Raw genomic sequence first — 20,162 nt, 5'->3', positions numbered from 1 at the left:
CAGTGAAAAAGGTGGCTGGTTGTACATCTAATTTCTCTTTTACTCATAAATTTCACAGGTGTATAAATAATGACTTTGTAATTAGGTGGTCATTTAGTTCTTGGTCCCTAACTCACTTTTAGTTGTCCTTTTCGGAAGCTTACAGAAATACTTAATTAAAGTTGTTGGCTGTCATTAGAACCACATGCTCTTCATTTCCTGGGTGCTCAGCTGAGACCTGGAGACTCTGGTTTTAATCTCAGTTACCAAGCCTTTGCACCTGACATTGCTGTGGCTTAGCACCTTTGTCAGAAGGCCAACTGGGATGCAAAGGAACTGGGGCTCAGGACATCAGTAGTTGTAGCCCTCGTCTCCGGTTCCTTTGGTGGCCTTTAGCAGGTAACTCCCATCTCAGTTTCTGTCAGCAAAGTGGAGACAGAAATAATTTCCTTTATTGTCTACAAAGTACTTGGATACCGTGTCGAAAGTCCTGGGGGACAACCCAGGAGGAAACATGTGAGCAAGTGGTGTGACCTTGGCATGTTAGTACTGGCACTTCCAAACTTGAGGGTGCTCTGAAAGCACAGCTGCTTCAAGCCTTTTTACTGCGGACTGATGGGCACAGAATATGTATAGACACAACTGCTTTTTCCTTGCTACTCTCATATATCACTGTCATTTACAGATCAGCTGTACATAGTTTCTCTTTTATGTTACTGGCAATGTAAGGTTTAAAGCCAAAACAAATTCTCACCCAAGAAGCCAGCCCATCACCACCTCTTCCAATCTAATCTAAGGTTGTGTAAAATACATATACATTTATATACAGATAAATCTGTGCACATATGTGTGTGTATATATCTCAATATAAGATATTTAAGAAATACTTTGTGCACATGAAAATTACTTTATTTTAAATTAAAAAAAGTCAGGTCTTTAATCCCTAGTACATCAAATGTTACCTCTAGTTATGTGGGAAGAGAGTTGAGGAGGGTATTAAAGCCTGAAATTACTGAGCTGTTTGTAGAAGTAGTTAGTGAACGTGGGCAATAATCTGCTGTTTAAAAAGCAAAATCCCTGAGGATTTTGAGTCCATGTGTTCAGTGTGCATGCATGGCGTGTCTATCTAATAGATCAATATTTCACAGACCAAGAACAATTTACATGACAGACTGTAAATTATAATGGCTCCCAAACCAGCCAGTATAAATGGATTCTAAGCAGTGTGAATCAATAACAGACGCTTCTCTAATAGCTTCCCCAGTGCTGGTGGGAGACAAAAGCTGAAACACCACATCTGTTGTTCTGTTGCCACCTCGGGAATGCCTGATACTACATAGCCCATACAGTTCTTTGTTCTGGTCAATTTTTTTACATTTTCTATTGAAAATCTTGGCAGGGTAACCTATAGCCCTGTGTGGAAACTTAAGATCCTCACTCTTTATGCCAAAGCAAATCAAACTTCTGCTACGTACAGGTGTACAGTTAGCGCTTATTTAAGCACAATGTGCAATTGGCTTCATAGCCAGATGTCAGGAACAGGACAGTATGGTTTTGTCGGACACATGGTTTTGTCTCCATTGGTAAGTTTCAAAAACATAATGATGATTAAGTTGTTAATGCTTCTGAAATGCTAAGTGTTGATCACGGAGAGACAAACTGTGGCTAAGGTTTTCCAAAGGGACACAGTCTGCCTCAGACAGCCCTAATTCTCTGTCTTCTTCTGTCAAATCATTCACTTGAGCTACTCATCTGAAAGTGCTCCTGCTCAGTTTGCTAATAGCCTCTTTCATACAGACTCTTATTCATTCCTGATGATCCTACTATGCCTTCTTCCATGACGCGCTGCATTTTTTCATTTATTTTGTGTGGGTTATTGGTAATGAAACAGCCTTCCCCTCAGAAAAAAACAAAACAAAAAAGTCCAAGACACCCCAAACAAACCAAAACCAACCAAAAAACCCAAAGGCAACTCCTCCTTCTCCAGCAATCTCTGATTCAAGAACTGTGTGGTTTATATACATCTGTTGGTGAAAGGAGCGAAAACTTCCATCCCTGCCATCATTGTTCACTTAGCCCCACTCCCATTAGCCTGATCCTTCTCTACCAATAGTCACTCTACTTCTGATCCCTGTTCATTGTCCCCCACCCTGCTGCATAGTGGTTTTGAACCTTGAGTTATGTGAGGACTTGTCTTCTAGTACCTGTACTTTCAAAGAGGTGCGGATTTTATGAGGTTATACAGGTGAAAATAGGATATTAAGATTCTCATCATTCTCTTCCCCCCTCCCAACTTTTCTCTGTTTCTGTTGAACTGTAATTAATTTTCTGATTTCTAGTTTAATTTTCTTGTTCTATCTGACAGCTGAATGTTAATATGTCTAAGGAAGGATTTCTTACTCCTCCCTTCCAAAAAACCTCTTTTGTCTTCATTCCCAGTTCTAGTCATTGGTGTGAACAGAGGGCTCTGTTATTTCTGTCTCCATAGCATTTCATAATTTCAGTATCTTCTCTAATTTCCCTGTTTTTCCCTCACTTCTTCACTAATTGGTTAAGTGTTTTTATAATGATCTTATATGTCTTTTCTATCTAATCACATCACTAAAACTGCTGTAATACACGCTCTATGGAATAACATAGACTGAAATACAGCCTGCAAAGCTGCTGCTAAGATTTCCCCTTCCTTGCCTCTGCACATGTATACTCTCGCACCGCTCCTCCACTGTTCACTGTTGCACTTGTGTTTCCAGTTTTTTCTGTTTCTCTTCCAGTGTTTTTTTTTTTCTATTATTAAATTGAAGCTGCTTCTGCCTTTCAGAAATCAGATCCTGGTTATAGACCTGCTCTTCTCCCCTCTGTCTATTCATCCTGTATCCTTTAAAAGTGCATTTCCTCAGGATGCCCCATAGTCATGAAACTGCCAGTCAGTCGTGGTCAGTGAAGAACATATTCCTTATGATGCTCTTCTTTCATGTAAGCCTGAACTCTCTGGTGCAAGAGCTGTATTAATGATTTGCCACAGATTGTCTTTTGTACAGGTTACTGTATGTATCTGATACTCTAAAAATGAAAAACTGTAATGGATGACTGGCATAAAAAGGAGGAAGAAAGAGTGGCTAGGGGTATGGCAAGTGAATTAGAACCAAGGGCAGTTAGAGCTGCCTGGTCAGTTTTGTTGGGGTAGTGACTTTATAAGCCTCAGTGCAAATACTATAGATTGCTTGATGCATTTCTGTGTATAAAAGGGATAGGAGTGGAAAAGAGGAAGAAACAAAACAGTCTTTTTTTTCCTCTGCAGTAATCCATAGATGCTTGGCTGAGATGGGCTAATATTAAAATGAAAGCACATTGTCACACTCTTCCCACACCTCCGAGCAACAGACTGAACCATACATAAGAGACAGTACTCCCTAACATCTGACTGAAGCACATTTGCTTTCACTGTGCCAAGAGGAGGATAGAAATGGTATCAACACCTTGCTTTAAAAATGCTGTGAGCAAAGATTAAAAAAAAAAGAAAGAACAGAAGAAGGCGTCTTATATTTGGAGCCTAAATTGTGATTTACACTGACAATTTCAGTGGTAAGCATTTCCATTGTGTTTTTTTTTTTTTTTTGGTTTTAGAGGTTTTTACCTCCTAGCTCTCCCTGAAGATATAAACCACCTCAAGAATAGTCAATCAACAGCAGCTGTACCTTTCTTTTAAGCAACATCACCTATTCTCCTTTGCTGGCCTCCCTGCCCCTAAACACAAGATATACTATGTATATATGACATAAGCCTCTTTCACTCCCTTCCTTCCTTCCTTCCTTCCTTCCTTCCTTCCTTCCTTCCTTCCTTCCTTCCTTCCTTCCTTCCTTCCTTCCTTCTCTCCATCCCTCTCCCTTTCTCTTTCTTTCTTTCAGCAGCCCTCCTCAGTCCTCACTGGTATGTAGTCTATTGTGATTTCTTAAGACTTATAAATGTCAGTCCTTCCCCCAAGACTCCCCTCACCAGATTCTGCTGTTTCAGTTCTCCAACATCTCTTGCTATATATAGCCAATTTGTCTAACTGAGTAGAAAAAAAAAAATCCTTTACTTTCTGTAGGGAATACCAGCAAAGCAGCAAATATTGCCATGGCAACAAGCCTCTCAATCCATCACACTCCCGCAGTATCTAATACATAATCTGTAAGGCGGAGACTAGTGTTGAAAAATCAACATAACATATTGTCACTTCAGGATTTAATATCCCTTCCCCATGACCTTAATTAGCTCACCTTATTTTGGGTAATTATTCAATTTCTGATAGAAACATCTATTTTATTTTGCTTTACTGAGGAAGCTCATGTGTGATCTACCTTCATTAAAATGCAACTTTTGACTTTTTCCCCACAAACATGCCACAAAATGGGAGTTTCTATAGTAACACACAATGCAGACTTAATTTGAAATTATAATCTCTTGATAAAGATGAGATTCCCCCAGCCCCCTTCTCAGTGTATTTTCTTTTTTAAAAAAAAATAAATGGTTTTGCCACAATGGCATACCTCTCTTCTGTTCCAAAGGAAGTTTGAAAAGAGTTTCTTAAAATTAAAACCCACCACCTAACAGCACTGCTCAAGTTAAAAATACACATTCTCAGCACTCATTTTCCTTGTACATTTTAAATTTTGTATAATTTGGCTGCTTTTTGTCCTCCTCTTATTCTTAAATTATTAAATTATTTTCCTTCAGCTGTTTGTTTAATGCCATGGAAAAAGGATACCTGAGTTTAAACCAACAATGGTTGCAAGGGTTACTGGAAAGGCCTTTATCAAGTTAGGCCTTGGATTTTTACCCTAGTTTTCTAAGACATAGACTATTATGGATTCTGTTTATCACTCATTCAATGTGACAATTTAAAAAAAATATTAATCCACTGACCAATTTCAACAGCATTTAAGAAGCATTTCAAGGCCTTCTGCTGTTGAGTGGGAAGATGTAGATCTGCAGTATCTTTTGTCAAGGATTTGGAAGTGGAAGTGGGAAAGAGGGAGAATAGAAGTATTTGATTACAGTTGGGGTGTCCAAAATAGGAGCATTAAGGTGTGAAAGGTTTCATAGGGAACTGGACTTTGCTAGTGAGGCAGAGGGAGCCAACTGTCTGCTCCCGAACAGTGGGGTGTTTGGGGAAAGAACTGACGCTTACTGCAACTGGCCCACATGAACACACCAGCTCTTACTAAATCACTTCCACAGAACGAAGCCTAAATCCCACTGTTAATCTCTCCCACCAACCATGTTTCTCCAGGGCTTCAAGTCAAGGTTCCTCATGTCCAGGAGCTTTAGCATTTAGACTTATCCATTTATTCAAGCTGTGAAAGTGGCCATAGAAACCACTGCCTCCTTCTCCTTGTGGCTCTGTATCTCAGAGGAAGGGACTCTCGGTCATGGACCCCTTCACAGACATTTGCACAAAGCTCTACAGTGAACAACAGAGTTGTGCCAACAGCCTGACAACACAAACTTTGCTACCAGTCCACTTTTGACAACAGGTTTCTGTGTGGTTGTTTCAGACCTACCCCAAAAGATAAGACAAGGTATACTGTACTGATTTGAAGAAATGTACTTTAAAACTAGACCATTTCAAGCTGTTTTGAAACGTGGTCATTTTGAACGTTGCCCTTACACCTGCAAAGCCTTTGGGATTTCTGTAAACATCAGTCAAACTGCGTGACGAAACCCAGAGCAGAATCTCTTGCAGTAGGGGCACAGAATGAACCGAGAGAGCACTGGGTTTTTAAAACCTGTCACATGATTAAGACATGGCAACGCAACTATATTTAAGACCTTGACATGGGCAGTCTTTCCATTGTGTGAACTGTTCTGCCCAACTAGCAGTCAGTGAGGTCATACCTTAATGCAGGGTTAATACCTTTCAAAGTTACTGACATAAAGAAATCATTTAAATTAGTTTATGAGTCTCTCTCCTTCCTTTTCATGTTAACATTATGGGCACCTTATAAAATTAGGGAGGCAGAAAAACAGTAGGAGTTTTTCTGTTCAATTTAATGGGTTTTGTATCATGCTTTTCATGAATTCATTTTTAAACATTACAGCCCAGCACATATGATTGAATGGATACTAAAAATATACAGCATTCACCCACAAATTAGTACAACAGCATGAGTTACTTGTGCCTTAAATAGTAATACTCCCCTAAATAATAATGTTATCACCAAAAAGACACTCAACCGCATGCAAGAGCAATATGCCATAGGCAGCAAACTGACTTAGCAGGAGGTCTGTAGATAGTTCTTTTCCTTATTAAAAAAAAAAAAAAGAAAAGATAAGAAAATGTGCGCCAATACACCATCCTATGTTTCAGTAGGTTTCAGAGAAAATTTTTCTTTGCCTATCATTAAAATAACTATTCAAACTATACTAGAAAACAGAGCAGAACAGGATATTTAAACTGCCTCCCAAATCTGTCAAGTGAAAGTATAGGTTTTCTAAACTCAACAAAAATGTGCCACTTTTAAGGACAAGTAATCATGCTATTTGTTGTCCTTTTGATTTGTAGCTAGGTAAGCAAATGCTTCATGACACGTGACGTGACTCCATTGTGTAAGTTCCTGGGAGCAACAGAGGAAACCTGCGATGTAGAGATAGCAGGCTCAGCTTGACAAAGATAAATATGTCAGACGATGACAATCATTCTGTGAATTTAGTTCTTGTGAATGAACGAAAATGGTAATTTAAAGTGTCCATGATTTGGAAGTGTAATCATCTCTGTATCAGTCATTCACAAATCAGTTGTAGTAGAACAGAGCCTGATATTGTTCCATGCATAAAGCGTGAGCTGCGTGAAGACATATGGGATATGGATTGGGAGTCAGACAGGACCATCAGATCTGACCTCCTAGATAAAACAAGCAATTAAATTTCACCCAAGGACTGAGCCAAATCACTTACATAACCCTAAAATTCAACTGACTTGATGGAGATGAGGCAGAAAGTATGTGTTTATAGAAGCCAGATACATTGTGGGTTTCGTCTCCAGTCTCTTTGGCCACACTTCTCTCAGCCCCCTCTCTAGCCGTGTGAGGAAGAAGCCAGCTGGGGAAGGACAGGGCTCAGTGAAAGCCCTTGTAACAGTCGGCAGTGACTCTTCTCAGCTTCAGAAGTGTCATGGGTTTTCTGTCTCTTTGTAAGCTGGTACATTGTCTTTGGGAATTCGATAGGATCTCTGAGGTCTCAGGACCAAACTGGAATAGTTCTGCAGCCATTCTTAGAGCTCTTACTACTGCTCAGGTGGACACAGGTCGTCCATACTGACAGCGGGTTAAAAAGATTCCTGGCCTTAAGACTATAGGAAGACAGGGAAAGTTATCTTAACTGCTGGGTGATAGTCCTAATGTGGGGCTAGTGGTGGCGATGGTAATAGGTGGCGTTCATCGGTGATGACGAGGGAGATAGAAACTAATCTCTCAAGCAGACTGATGTGAAGTTCTGTGAAACCATCCACAGAAGAACTTTTTGCCTAGTCTTTACTGGTTAGTGGATCACTTCCTTCTAGCCTCCCTCCTAGTGGATGATCTCCTTCTAACTCCTTGTATTTTAATGTCTGAGATTCTAAACTGTGTATTTGTAGCTCAGCAGCCCATCTCTGCCAGGATTCTTTTAAACTCTTTATTTACTCTATAGTATTTAGTGGCAAAGTGTTTCATAGGCTGTATGCCCTATGAAAAGTATTTCCCTCAGATATGATGGCCATTACAGTTTTTTTCTGATATCTGTCTTTTGACATCTCCCATCTCCGCAAGATGGTGCTGCCAGGAAGGGTGAAGAGAAATGCATTTATCTAAGGTAATATTCCATCAGTTGGGCTGAAATTGCTGTGTCTGTCCTGAGGAAACAGGATTTTATTTTGGATGAATATTGATTTTGATGAGTTACTTTATATTCAACAATGGTCAGCTATAGCAGCCTGTTTCTTTTTTCTCTTTTCTTTTTCCTTTCCTTTCCTTTCCTTTCCTTTCCTTTCCTTTCCTTTTCCTTTCCTTTCCTTTCCTTTCCTTTTCCTTTCCTTTCCTTTCCTTTCCTTTCCTTTCCTTTCCTTTCCTTTCCTTTCCTTTCCTTTCCTTTCCTTTTCCTTTTCCTTTCCTTTCCTTTTCCTTTCCTTTCCTTTCCTTTCCTTTCCTTTCCTTTCCTTTCCTTTTCTCTTTTTATGTTTCTTCCTTTTCCTTTTCCTTTTCCAAGTAAGTCATTAAGCCAAACTAAGAAAAGAAAACGAAGTTAGGGCTTCGACTGATATCCAGTGGAAGACTTCCAGGTGAAATGGGACACGCCATTGTAAGAGCTAGGCTTCTCAGTGTAACTTTGCTGCTGCTACTTCTGTGTTGAGCATTTGCTTTATAGGTATGTGGATTAAGAAATGTACTTATGAAGTACGATGATGACAAAGTGGAGGGAGTTCAGCAAAGAACAACCAGGACTGGAGGCCCTGAATGTTGAAGTGGACTATAAGATCTAATTCTGCAGTTTAATTACAAGGTGATTAGAGAGCAGTTCTGCAAGCTGGCAAATATTTGAAGAGGGGAGATAGAGGAATTTTTTACAGGAGGGATGATAATAGGAAGAAGGAGCAATCTCTCATCACATGGCAGAATTTCATGCAGTGCACAGTGCTAACAGTGAGGATCAGCAGGGGCACACAACTGTGTCCTTCCTTTTCTGCAGAGAGATATGCTGGTGCAACATGCCTGGGCTGAGACAGCAAAGGGAGCAACGCTGCAGTCTGGGATAGACTGATGTTGGGCTGCAGAACATTGCACAATCGCTGCTATCCCTGCGTCTGGAAACAGTGCTGCACTGACTCAAAGGAGGACAGATCTTACAGGTGTCTTCATTCTTATTGGTTTATCTTTTAACAGCTCTCTTACTGTTGACAATGACTCTCACAGGAGTCTTTTTGGCTTTCTCTTCCATTGTAGGTCAAGATATTTCATGGTAAAAGGAATAGCAGTAAATAAAGCTGAAAGGGCCTGAGCTGTGAGTTCAGGCATTGGTTCAGAAATAATACAGTTTGAGTTAATGCGTTGTAGGCATTATTTTGCCTGTAATATGGTTAATATAGTTGTTGTTGTCCCCTGTCAAATGTTTGAAGAGCAATGGAGGCAGGTGAAAAATACAGGGAGAATATAGTCTAGCTTTAGGGATTAATTTAATACCCGATTATAAGGCTTTTAAAAGACATCTGTCAAAAATACCATCATAAGACCTTTCTCTCATTGCTTGTATTGAATAATGCAACTGGCCCTTTTTCCAATGAAGTGGGGTATTTTTCTTCCACATCAAATAGTTTATCCTACCATGTTCTATGACATTTTCCATTTATTGATTCTGGACACCTTTGCAACTCGTTTTCAAAGTCTAAGGGTCTCAAAATCCAATACATTTATGGTACTACCTGTTTAACAGCTGTTCTTGTACATCTCAGATACCTTTTTTTTCAGGATTGTTTTTCCCTTTACTGTTGACGAGCATTCTTTGCTATTCATCATGCTACGCTTATTTCCTAGAACTAAAATCCATTACGGTCTCTTATCTGCTTGATAGCTCAATAAGCCTGATCCAGGCCAGACAGTTTTCTACAGCTTTCAGAAACATTGATCCTGTTTTTCACCATTTAATTCAACTCATCTGTTCTCTGTGAAGACAATTGATTAGACATTTTTAATGACTTCTTTATCCTGAGTGAATATGGACTTCCTGCTCTTTCTGTGGTCTTTTCTTTCAGCACTGCACACTGCTCACTTCTGCAACTGAAGTCCATTGTTGGTTAGCACCTTCGGAAGATTTAAGTGCATGTTAAATAAAAATAGAAAAAGTTCTGCACTAGAAAAGCATTAAAACTGTGAAGCCGAGACCCAAATAGCTGGAAATAGACAGTTAAGGGTGCAATGCTAACTGGCCCAGATGTGAACATACCCATATTTAGGGTATGATGAGAAAATGTTATCTCAAAAAAAGCTTTAGCCACCTAACCCACATTTTTGGCAACTCCATCCTGTACCAAGGTCCTCAAAAATTGGTACTTAAATCTGAAGTGACTTCTGCTTTCAAAATTAAATTTCTGCACATGCTTAAACTAATTCTCGTCGTGTATTTCCCCTCTAAAGACTATGTTACACTTAAATGTATCTTATACCAAATCTGATATGGATTCACAATTTTGCCCTAGTGCTGATCAGAAGATGTTACTGCAATATGACTGTAGATTGAGTTCTGTAGAAACAAGTGCTGTGGGAAGCTTTGGAGGTGTTTTATCTAATAGCTTTGTGTCTAGACCATTTAGATTTAGCATAGAAGATGAGTGTTTGCTCTGGGAAGCATGTGACTGAAAAACCCAGCTTTGTTGTGCTGTGGACCGTAGCAATGCAAAGGAAAGGCACCGAGAATTCTTAAATAGTATCAGACTGACCATAGCCTCCATTTTAGAAATGGGTGATCCTGAGCTGATAAAAGTAAGGGAAGTATTGAAACACACACCTACAATGGAAAATGACAACCTCAACAGAATAAATGTTAAAGGTGTAAGTAGCAGGAAATATAGTGTTTCAATAAGAAGTGGCACTACGCAGCCTAAATATATTCACTGTTCCTAACTAGAAAAACAGAAAGTCAGACTTCATTCATAATTCAGCTGTTGGTTATCTCATCCCTCAGTTTAATTTTCACAAATATTTTAGCTTAGCAAAGTAATACTAGCAGTGCTATCAAATTTTAATACATTCTTGAAAAATCTAAGCTCCTAGAATCATATGACTATATGAAAGTCTTGGTTTTTATATGGGAAAAAAAATTTTCTGTCCCTCGCATTTGCAGAGAGAATTTAAAGACAAGACCCTTAAAAGCTCAGAGAATGCAAAGCAAACATTCTTCACATTGTTGTATACTGAGGACTGGAAGTACTGTCAATTGGCTTCCTTATTAAGACAAGTTTCTTTTGTTTCTTATTGCATATATAAGTTCACAGTTCTTCTAAGCCCCTGCTAGTGCATCACTGAAACAATAGAACTTCTTGCTTTCTTGCATAATGAACTCCTGCTTTAGAATTTCATTCTTCTCTCAAAACCTGACCTTTACCATGAAGAATAGACTACATTTTCATTTAATGATAAGAGCATTGTTCTTTCTGTTCTTTTCATTATATACATCAGCTAATTCCTGCTGAAATAGCAACAACATCATTACAATTGCTATTATTATTATTATTAACTGTATTATTATTATTAATAATAATAATAATAAAAATCCTCGCTCTGGTTACTTGTAATTTAAATTTGACCAAAGATTTAAGGAGTTAATTTTGAAATAATTGTTATCAACCTGTATATACAGTAACAAATCAACAGTAATTAGATGTTCCACTTAATAAAACATTTATCTCTATGGCTCAATATTTGCTGCAAGACTACTCCTCCAGAAGTAACTATTACAACAGAACTCTTTTCTTACTGAAAAGTAAGAGACTATGAAAATACACAGTGTGGAAGAAACAGCTTTCCTATTTCACTCTTGGCACACCCTCATAAAATGGGTAACCATAAAAGGATAGCTGAGTATCTTGAAAATAAATGACTCTAACTTCCCCATGCACGGGCAAATTACTTTCTTGAATGAGTTTTCTGAATGCTTTGGCATTTTTGCACTTGAATTTTGCATTGTAAGAATCTGTTCTTTCTAATGAATTGATGGTACTTGATATCAGTGGAAAATGTTGAACTGCATATTTGTACTTGGAAATGCTTTCTGAGACTGAAGAATCAGTATTCTAGACTGATGACATGGCTTTGGGTTCAGTTCTTCAAAGTCCTGATTCTGTGTATGCACAACTGGTGTTGCGTTCACAGAAGATAGCATTTATGCATGCACCACCAACTCATGATGCGATAGGAAAAAGATTACATTTCTGAACAAAAGATAAAAGGTGTAGTATGGGGGAAATAAAAAAAGTTAAAGTAGAAAGGTCCTATATGTCCTATAGCAAGACAGAGTATGGTGGATATGAATTTACTGTAAACATACCACACATTTTTCTTGTGTGTCATAAAGCAATAATTCAAAATAATTAGAATCGCTCAAAAACTTCCAGACTACACTGGCACATGTAAATGTGACTTTAAAGTAACTCAAAGCAGAAAAATTTTTCTCTTTATGAACCCTCTCTACAAATATGAGAGAGCAATAGGGACACTTCAGATTCAGATACTGTAGAGAAGAAAAAGAAAGCTTTTGGGAAAAGCACTCCACCACAAACCAGGTCTCTCCTAGGGTTTGTCTGCTCCTGAAATTCTTTCTGGTTAGCTTGATTTTTTGTTTGTGTTTTTTTTTTTTTTTACCCACCACCCCCTCCCTCCCCTCCCCCCGAGTAAAATGCATGGCATGCCAAATTCAGAAGGTTTTGTCTGGAGTCATCTAAGGTCTCAGTATTCATTATTCCACTGCCTTTGGAAGTAAATTTACAGACATTTGGAGTGGACATTTTTGCAACAAATGAAGGAACCTCCTTATTTTAAACCAACTCTTCTGCCTCTGGCTGTCTTCATGCAGGTGTACCATGCAGTTTAACTGGGTAGCAGAACAAACATGACTGTTTATTGATATGCCCCTATGGCCAGAGTACATCTTAATTGTCTGTCACTTCTCTGTTTAAATGCTTTAAGGCATCCAACCTTGCCCATTTTCCATTCTAGCCAATAGCGAGTTCACACCGCTCATATCACACATTGATTATGCTGCAGCCATCATATGGCACACCACATCCATGCTTCTGCAAAATTTGGAGCTGAGACCTTGGATTTCCTCATTACCTAAGGGAGAAGAGTTTGTACAAACTCATCTGTACACCAGTGACCTGGAGACCTCAGAGCTCAGTATGGATGAAAGAGAAGGGACACACTGACATTCTCACTTGGTCTTCAACAAAAAGCACATCTCTGGCAGGGCTTTTAGAAATACCAGGACCCTAAGGAGAGCTTTGCAGGTGCTATCCAAGCTGGTGAGCCATCATGTTGCAAAAGAAGCAACCAGCTAGCCCCTGGGATAAGGTAGACATCCCACAGATACCACTTAGGGCTTGTGATGTAGACAGCTTGCTTTCACCCAAGGCAACTCAGGAACATGCCGTATGCCTTGACTAACTGGATAACAGGAGAAGAAACTGATGGAACTCAAGAGGAAATTCCTGTCAATATCACGACGCTGGACCCTAACAGGACTTTTCTAAGGTACTATCAAGGCGTTATCATATTTGGCTACTCACCAAATGTCTTGTAACAATTCTTATTCTCCAGAGTATTCAAAATGGTGATCATTCCTGAGGACTGAATAGCTCCGTATAGGATGTTTCTCTGAATATCTAATTCTTCATATTGGCCAACTACATCAGGCTGAACATCTGATACCTTCCTGTATCACTTAATATTTGCTCTCCTACATTGCTTGCTGTGCTTTAGCTATTTGCAGGCAAGATGATGACATCATTTGAGTTAAAAATTACCACCAGTGCATGGGAAGCACGAGAACAGGAACAGGAGAAAACCATGGGGAAAATAATTTGGTTTCTGGTTGCCATTTATTTATTTTTATTTTTTTTTCCTGCTCAGCTTTTAAATATTCTGAGATTATATGAGGTAAATTGCTCAATTCAGGCATATGCATATGGATGTCAAGGTATTATAAAGGAATTCTTGGGCAGCTTTCTATTAACTCTGTGCAAGTGTTGTAAAATAATAACTTGGGGCAAAGAGTGGTCTTATTTGGTATGCATTTCTACTTCAATATCAGCTCTAAGGGACTATCCCTAAACATTTAGCACAACATTTCTTTCTAGTTTGCACTTTGACTGTTGTATTTTAATGATTTTTTTTTTAAACTTTCAAGGCACACAGTTGTCTCAACACACACAAGTAAAAGGCTCTGTCATGATACCTTGTATCTTTCAATAATCATAGAAGTCCTATAGAAACAGGACAGAAAGTATTACAACACTTTTTTTCTGTACCAAGCTTTCCTACAATGCGACAGATCCTCTGAGAATGGAAATACAAAATGTGACAAAAATACAGACTGTTATCCCTGCTGGCGAAGATAACAGACTTGGAACAACTACTGCATCAGTGTTCTGTCAGTCTTGCTCTTAGCGTGCAATGTGACGCGAATCTCAGGTACGGGGATTTTCTTACTGCAGAAACATCCAGAGAATCTTTATGGAGAAGAAGGAGCAGAGAGCAGTGCTTGGTAACTTCATCAGAGCATTTTGATAGAGAGAAAAAGAGCAGTGTAGGGAAGGTGATTGATTTTTTCTGGAACTGTGCAGAGATGTGAACAGAGGAAAGAGACAAGAAGCACAGCTCTTGGGTGAAACTGAAAGGAAAATAATAATTTTATTATATTGGTACCATTATCAAGCCACTTCTTGAGGCCTTTGAAACCCTCTAAGGCCTCAAAGGCCTTTCTTTATTTTCTCAGTTCCAGGAAAAAGGCCCTGCAGTCCAAACCAGAGGCCCATCCTATGCCAGCTTGTTGCTTCCCCATTCCATTCATTTCCTTTTAATCTGCACTAGCTTTAAAATGGGCACTGTGGTACGTTCAGGAAGAAATTTCTTTCCAGGTTGCAACACAGTTTATCATTTATTAAAAATATTTAAAAATGTCATGAAATCATCTGAAAATTTCATAAAAGGCTCGCATGAAGTATGAACAAATCCTTATAGAAAGCAGCAAGTCAATCATTTTAAGAAGCATGCTGTATTAAAGAAGCAAAATAAAAGTACTTCATAAGACAAACACACATCCTAAAGGAAATTCAAAGTGCATTTTTGAGCTTGTGTTCCTGATCAGTTATAAAGATTTATGGAGGCTGCTCCTCTGACTCTTCAGACCATTCAGAAAGTCTACTTGCTTTGCCCTGACACTTTTTGGTGAGATTCATTCACCTTGTTTCAGAAAGGTTGTGCCAAGTCCAGCAAGTAGTTAACACATAGAACAGATACTACTTATCTGCTTCCACCTTTGATAACAGATCCCACCATTGTTCCATCCATCTTCCACCCCTCCATTGGGACATAATTATACAGATATCCAGCATCCAGTAATGCCAGAGAAGTGATGGGGTCGCGGGATGTTTCTAAGAATGACATTGTACATTGACAGAGATTAATGGAGAAAAAGTGACGTTCCTTATAGCACAGGGGTTCTCTAGGGTCTGGTATCATTGTCCTTTTGGGCCTTGCTAAACTGTATTGTTGACATTTCTACTGATACCATATAGGCTTTACTACACCATGGAGAAATACTTCTTTCTGCTTATGAATACTGCAGAAGGTATAGAAATGTGTACCCTGTTGGTAGCTCAAAAAATTAAAAATCTCATCTGTGAATCTGACTTAGAAACTTGAATATTGCCAGGTCTTATGAGATGCAGACAGTGTGGGAGAAGTAGTGGTGGACAGAACAGCATTCAGATAACAACGCACACCTCCATCAAGGGCTTTAATGAGAGTTGAACTACCCATCAGTAGGTTGCCATGCATCTTATGCCATTGCCTGTAGTCTGCTACTGATTAGCAATGCTCTCCCCGTGGGGAGAGAAGCTCTCAGGTTGACTTCTGCATCCTGTAACTGTGCTCGAAGCTTTAGGAGTGGGGTCTTTGCCACCTGGATGTTCTGCTGCCTCTATCATGTCTCCCAGGTCTGCAGCACCTTTTTGTGGGATAGGTTGTTTCTGATCCTGAAATAATTTTTTATAGCTAGGGGTGACTCTGCCCTGTAATGGCATATGTAAGGAGATACAGAGAATGATTTCAAAAGGAAGTGAAATGAACTGGGAGAGCAAAAAGGTAGGGAAGCATACCCCTAGGAGCAGTAATTCATAAACTAACAGAAAAAAATTATCTGGAAACAACTTTCTAATGTAAATGAGTCATGCATATCTGTGTTTCTGTCTTTCTATAGTCTCTGGCTGAGCAGAGAAACAGATTTCTCCCTTTTAAAGTCAATTTATCTAAGCTCGCATAGGCTGTGGAGCTAGATAAGTTTTGAGAAAGAGCCTGTGGTTTGCCAGTATTTTGTTCTAAATTGCCTCCTAATTTTGTTCAGAAATAGATTAACCATTCTGAGTCTCTCAGCTACAAGTGTTTATAGGTAGTACTCCATTACCTAGATCCTGTATTATGGCAGAAATACAAACTACCTCTTGTTGATTACATATTTAAGACAACACACACCTCTTAGAAACCAGTGAAATCCATAGAAAGCTTTCCACATATATCTCAGGGCATAATTCCTATTGGATGAATCTGGCACAGGCAACAGTCTGAATAATTGCACTGGATTTAGTGCAACCTTTTGTAAGCTTGTGAAGAAATGTATGCACTAACCCAAATCAAGTAAATAAGGCATTTGTTAAACACAAGTAGTTACATTCTATTTGAGTAAAACTCAGGCTCATGAAGTCAAACACGTAATAGCTGCTTTGCTGGATTTAGGTCCAAATCCAGTTGATTTAAACAGTGCATGAAGGAAATAGCAGTCCTTGTTTTGGGCATTCCTCTTTTTTTTTTTTTTTAGGAGTGGAATGATTTATGGTGAAGTTAGGAGTGAAGACAGGGCTGAATGAGATCCCTGAATGCAAGCACTATTTTCTGGTTTTGTGGCATTATGTAAGGGAGGGGGATAGATGGAAAAAGAAAGTGGTTGAACTTCCTATTTGTACTCACTCATTGACTCTGTCAATTTGGCCATCTCTGTTTCTCTTTTGGGCTTCTCCTGGGGGAACAGACAAAATAAAAAACAAACATATATATATAATATATATATAAATATAAATACACTTGAGGGCAAGTGGCAATGTGAGGAAAGGACATTAGTCCTTTATATATTTCTGCTTTATTTAGGGATTTAACTTTACTCCTAAATAGCCTGCACCTCTGGGGGCTTTTTTCTTGTAGTCTCTGAATTGTGTCAACTATGAAGTGTGAAACTTATATTTATTTCTCTGTGTGTATATCTAGTTAGAGTAATTGAAGTTATTAAATCAAAGTGTTAATGGAGGAGGAAATCCTCCTCTGTTTTGTGCTCTGCACTAAAATATGCTAGGACTTCCTGAGAAAAGGTATGAAAATGACCATCCCACAAAACAGATATACTGAACGAAAGAAAGTGCTTATTTAGAAAGAAATAAATTTCATACGGAAGCTGGAGTGAGTGGTATGGCACTGGGTCTGACACCGAAATGAGCTGTCTGAAGTACTGCTTCATTTATTTCTTTGATAGATGAGGGACTCCCAATCAAACTTGCTTATCTTTGTCACTTGTCTTTGGCATAAATTTTTTAATCTAATTTTGTTTTCCCATTTCAGACACTTGTTGTAGATGTTGTAACTAAGCCTGTTTTGTCAGAAGGCTTGGGCAATCCAGAGCTCTTAGGTTTGGCGGAACTCCCCTTAACAGGGACTGATGCCCCAAAGCACGCCTCAGCCAGAACAATGGAGGCCGAGTCCAATCTGCTGATTTCAGAGGCAGAGTTAAAACATTCAGACCTTCAAAGCTGGCTTTGAGAATATGCAGTGGGGCTGCTCTCACCCTTACGATCCCTGAAATTATACAAGCATCTTCAGTGACTGAATCCCAGCCCTGTGGGTAAGCTGAGCTAGTGGTTACCTGTCCCTTACCCCACAGCTGTCTTCAAGATGAAAACATCCCAGATATTCACTAGTTTTAACCACAGCTGACAAGTCCAGCTGGAAAACCCAAAGGAAAAACGGCCAGGCGTCAACAGTTACTAATAAGGGGTGTGGGAGCCTGCCTCCACCTCTGTCTCACAGGCCATGGGTATGCAGATGTCAGCTCTTGATCCAAGCAGCTTTTTTTCCCAAAAACCTCAGCAGAGGAGAGGATTTCCTCCAAAATATGACTTTAACAGGCAGCAATCCCAAAGAGATGCTCTCTGCCCCCTGTCTCAGCTCTGGTGTGGGTTTCTGGGCAGGGTGGCCTGCAACAGCTGCTGAAATGATTTGGGACAGGATTCAGCATGGCAACATCCCTCTTTGGATGGGTCTGTACAAACAAGTAGCACTGGGGCAAGCCATGGGCTGAGAATGGTGTGAGAATGGTCCCTGACAGGTCCTATTCGACAGTATAGACATAGTCTTCCAATGCTATCTGACTGTGACATGAGGAGACCCTGCTGCGGGGGTGCCAGGCTGTCACAAGTGCTACCCCTCCTGCTTTATTTAAAAGAGTAGGATCATCTTATGACTTGAGAGGAGGTGAGGTCTGACCATCTCTGTCTTATCCCAGTACTGGCTTCTATCTCTTGCAAAAAACACGAAAGAAATATTTTCTATACCAAATATGCTACTACTTGCACTTCATAAAGCTAGACTGCTGCTAACAAAAAGCTCACGTTTCATAGTAATTGGAATGCATGAAACAAGCAGAAAATGCTTCACAACTGCACGCACACCCCTTAGAGCATTTCATATTAAGACAAAGGTTTAAGGTTATGCCCTGAATCTGTGGTGCCCTTAGTTAAGGTCAGTGCCCTAAGTCATGTTGGTAATGTATCATTCAGCATCAGATTCATGCATTACTATGAAAGAGAGAAAGGAGGAAGAAAGTAATAACACAAGAGTGCCAGTTAAAAAAAAAAAAGGTCCTGTATGGCAATTTCTTGCATGGTATTAATCATCAAAGGAAAGCACAGTGCTGTGGAAATCATCAGTAACTTGTGTCCATGTTACTTTATAATGTGACCTTAAAACACCTCCTTCCACCAGGGAACTTGTAGTTTATCAGGAACGAACAGTTGGGGAAGATAAATGTTGAGCCCTAAAGATGGAAGGCTGGATTTATTAGGCTAATAACAAGCTGTGATTTTAAATATTAATACTTTGCTCTTGCATATTATTAAATACTTTTTACTAATGATGAGGTCTATCATAAGGACATAGGAAACTAGAATGTCATTTTCCTTTAAAGTGAAAGTATTAAATATAATATATAAGGAGAAGATCAGAAGATTTTGAGCTTTGGAGTTCTGCTGATGGTCAAATATTTGTTTTGAAGAAGCTGGTAAAGGCAAGCACTAACAGAATGCACTTTTTCCTCCAGTAACGTCCTGAGATCACTGATAGGTAAGCACAGAAACATTTACATGTAAAGAAGCTGCATATCTTCACTGCAGCAGTTAGAGTATAGCAGGTTAAAGAAGCAAGCTAAGGTTCTCAGGCTTATGATACTGTCACGGGTGTGAAATTTGCCATTAGAGAGACAACATGAAATTGCAGACGAGATTCAAGTAATTGCTGCATTTGAAAATATTGAAAGAGTTTTGTTTACTTGTCCTAAGAAAAATGACCAGGACTACTGAAGTTCTGATCTTCCTTCTTCAGAAGATAAAGGTACTCTTGTATGAACGTTGTTTCTCAATGGGACAGGTTAAAAAATGACATCCCATTTTCCAGGCATTTTATTGAAAAAAATAATATTTTTTATTGTTATCACTGAGATTTAGAATCTGTATGAAATTATTCTCTCAAGTTTTGCATTTTTTCCTTTCTCTAATGATCACTAGTACATGCACACACACACACGCACACACTACGAAGTTCTTCTGGAAACTAAGCAAATTTTTCCACTTGTCTCTTTTATCAAAATGGCATATTTTAAGAAAGTTTGAACACCTCTAAGAAATCTGGGTTTTGATGGCAGATAAATAAGGAATTCCATCCTTTCTGACAGAATGAGTTCTAACAGATTAACTTGGGGAAGAAAAAACATTAAAACATACTTTTGGTCCTGACTTCAGCAGATGTGATTTTGAATACAGACTGACAGCAGAGTGAGACTTTCTTTCTTTAAAAAAAAGTAAATAAACACACAACAGAGTGTATCATTTCAGGGCAGAACTTGTCTTTAAGGGCAGACTTTGGTAGTATTCCCTCTTGACATCACTGAATAAACAAACACATCATGAAAAGCAGGCCTTATTTTTCATCTCTCCTAGCTCAGTGAGGCTCATATCTTTTTTTGTAGCAATGCCGTCAGCATGGAGAGATTTCTCCAGGGGTCTGAATCCATGGGCAGTTGCTGACAGTGTACCTGTCCTGGAGCCAAGAGCCCAAATCTTCCACAACCTCAGGGGAGCAGCA

The 20,162-nt window shown here is 39.1% G+C and overlaps 1 long non-coding RNA gene across 2 annotated transcripts in view; it reads left to right on the top strand.

The window, feature by feature from the left end:
• The first annotated feature begins 2,799 nt into the window (after window positions 1-2,799).
• The window catches only part of LOC128917515 (uncharacterized), a 32,339-nt gene continuing 14,976 nt past the window's right edge, over window positions 2,800-20,162 (top strand). Inside the window, exons 1-2 of one of the 2 annotated variants that reach the window (XR_008469289.1) lie at window positions 2,800-2,849; window positions 13,160-13,235. This is a non-coding gene — a long non-coding RNA (uncharacterized LOC128917515). The remainder of the gene's footprint in view (window positions 2,850-13,159; window positions 13,236-20,162) is intronic. The other variant, XR_008469290.1, reaches the window with a different exon arrangement.

The sequence above is a fragment of the Rissa tridactyla genome, chromosome 1 (assembly GCF_028500815.1).
Source record: "Rissa tridactyla isolate bRisTri1 chromosome 1, bRisTri1.patW.cur.20221130, whole genome shotgun sequence".
NCBI classification, from domain to species: Eukaryota; Metazoa; Chordata; class Aves; order Charadriiformes; family Laridae; genus Rissa; species Rissa tridactyla.
Note: the sequence above shows the minus strand (reverse complement) of the source record. Positions and strands in the feature narration are given on the sequence as shown.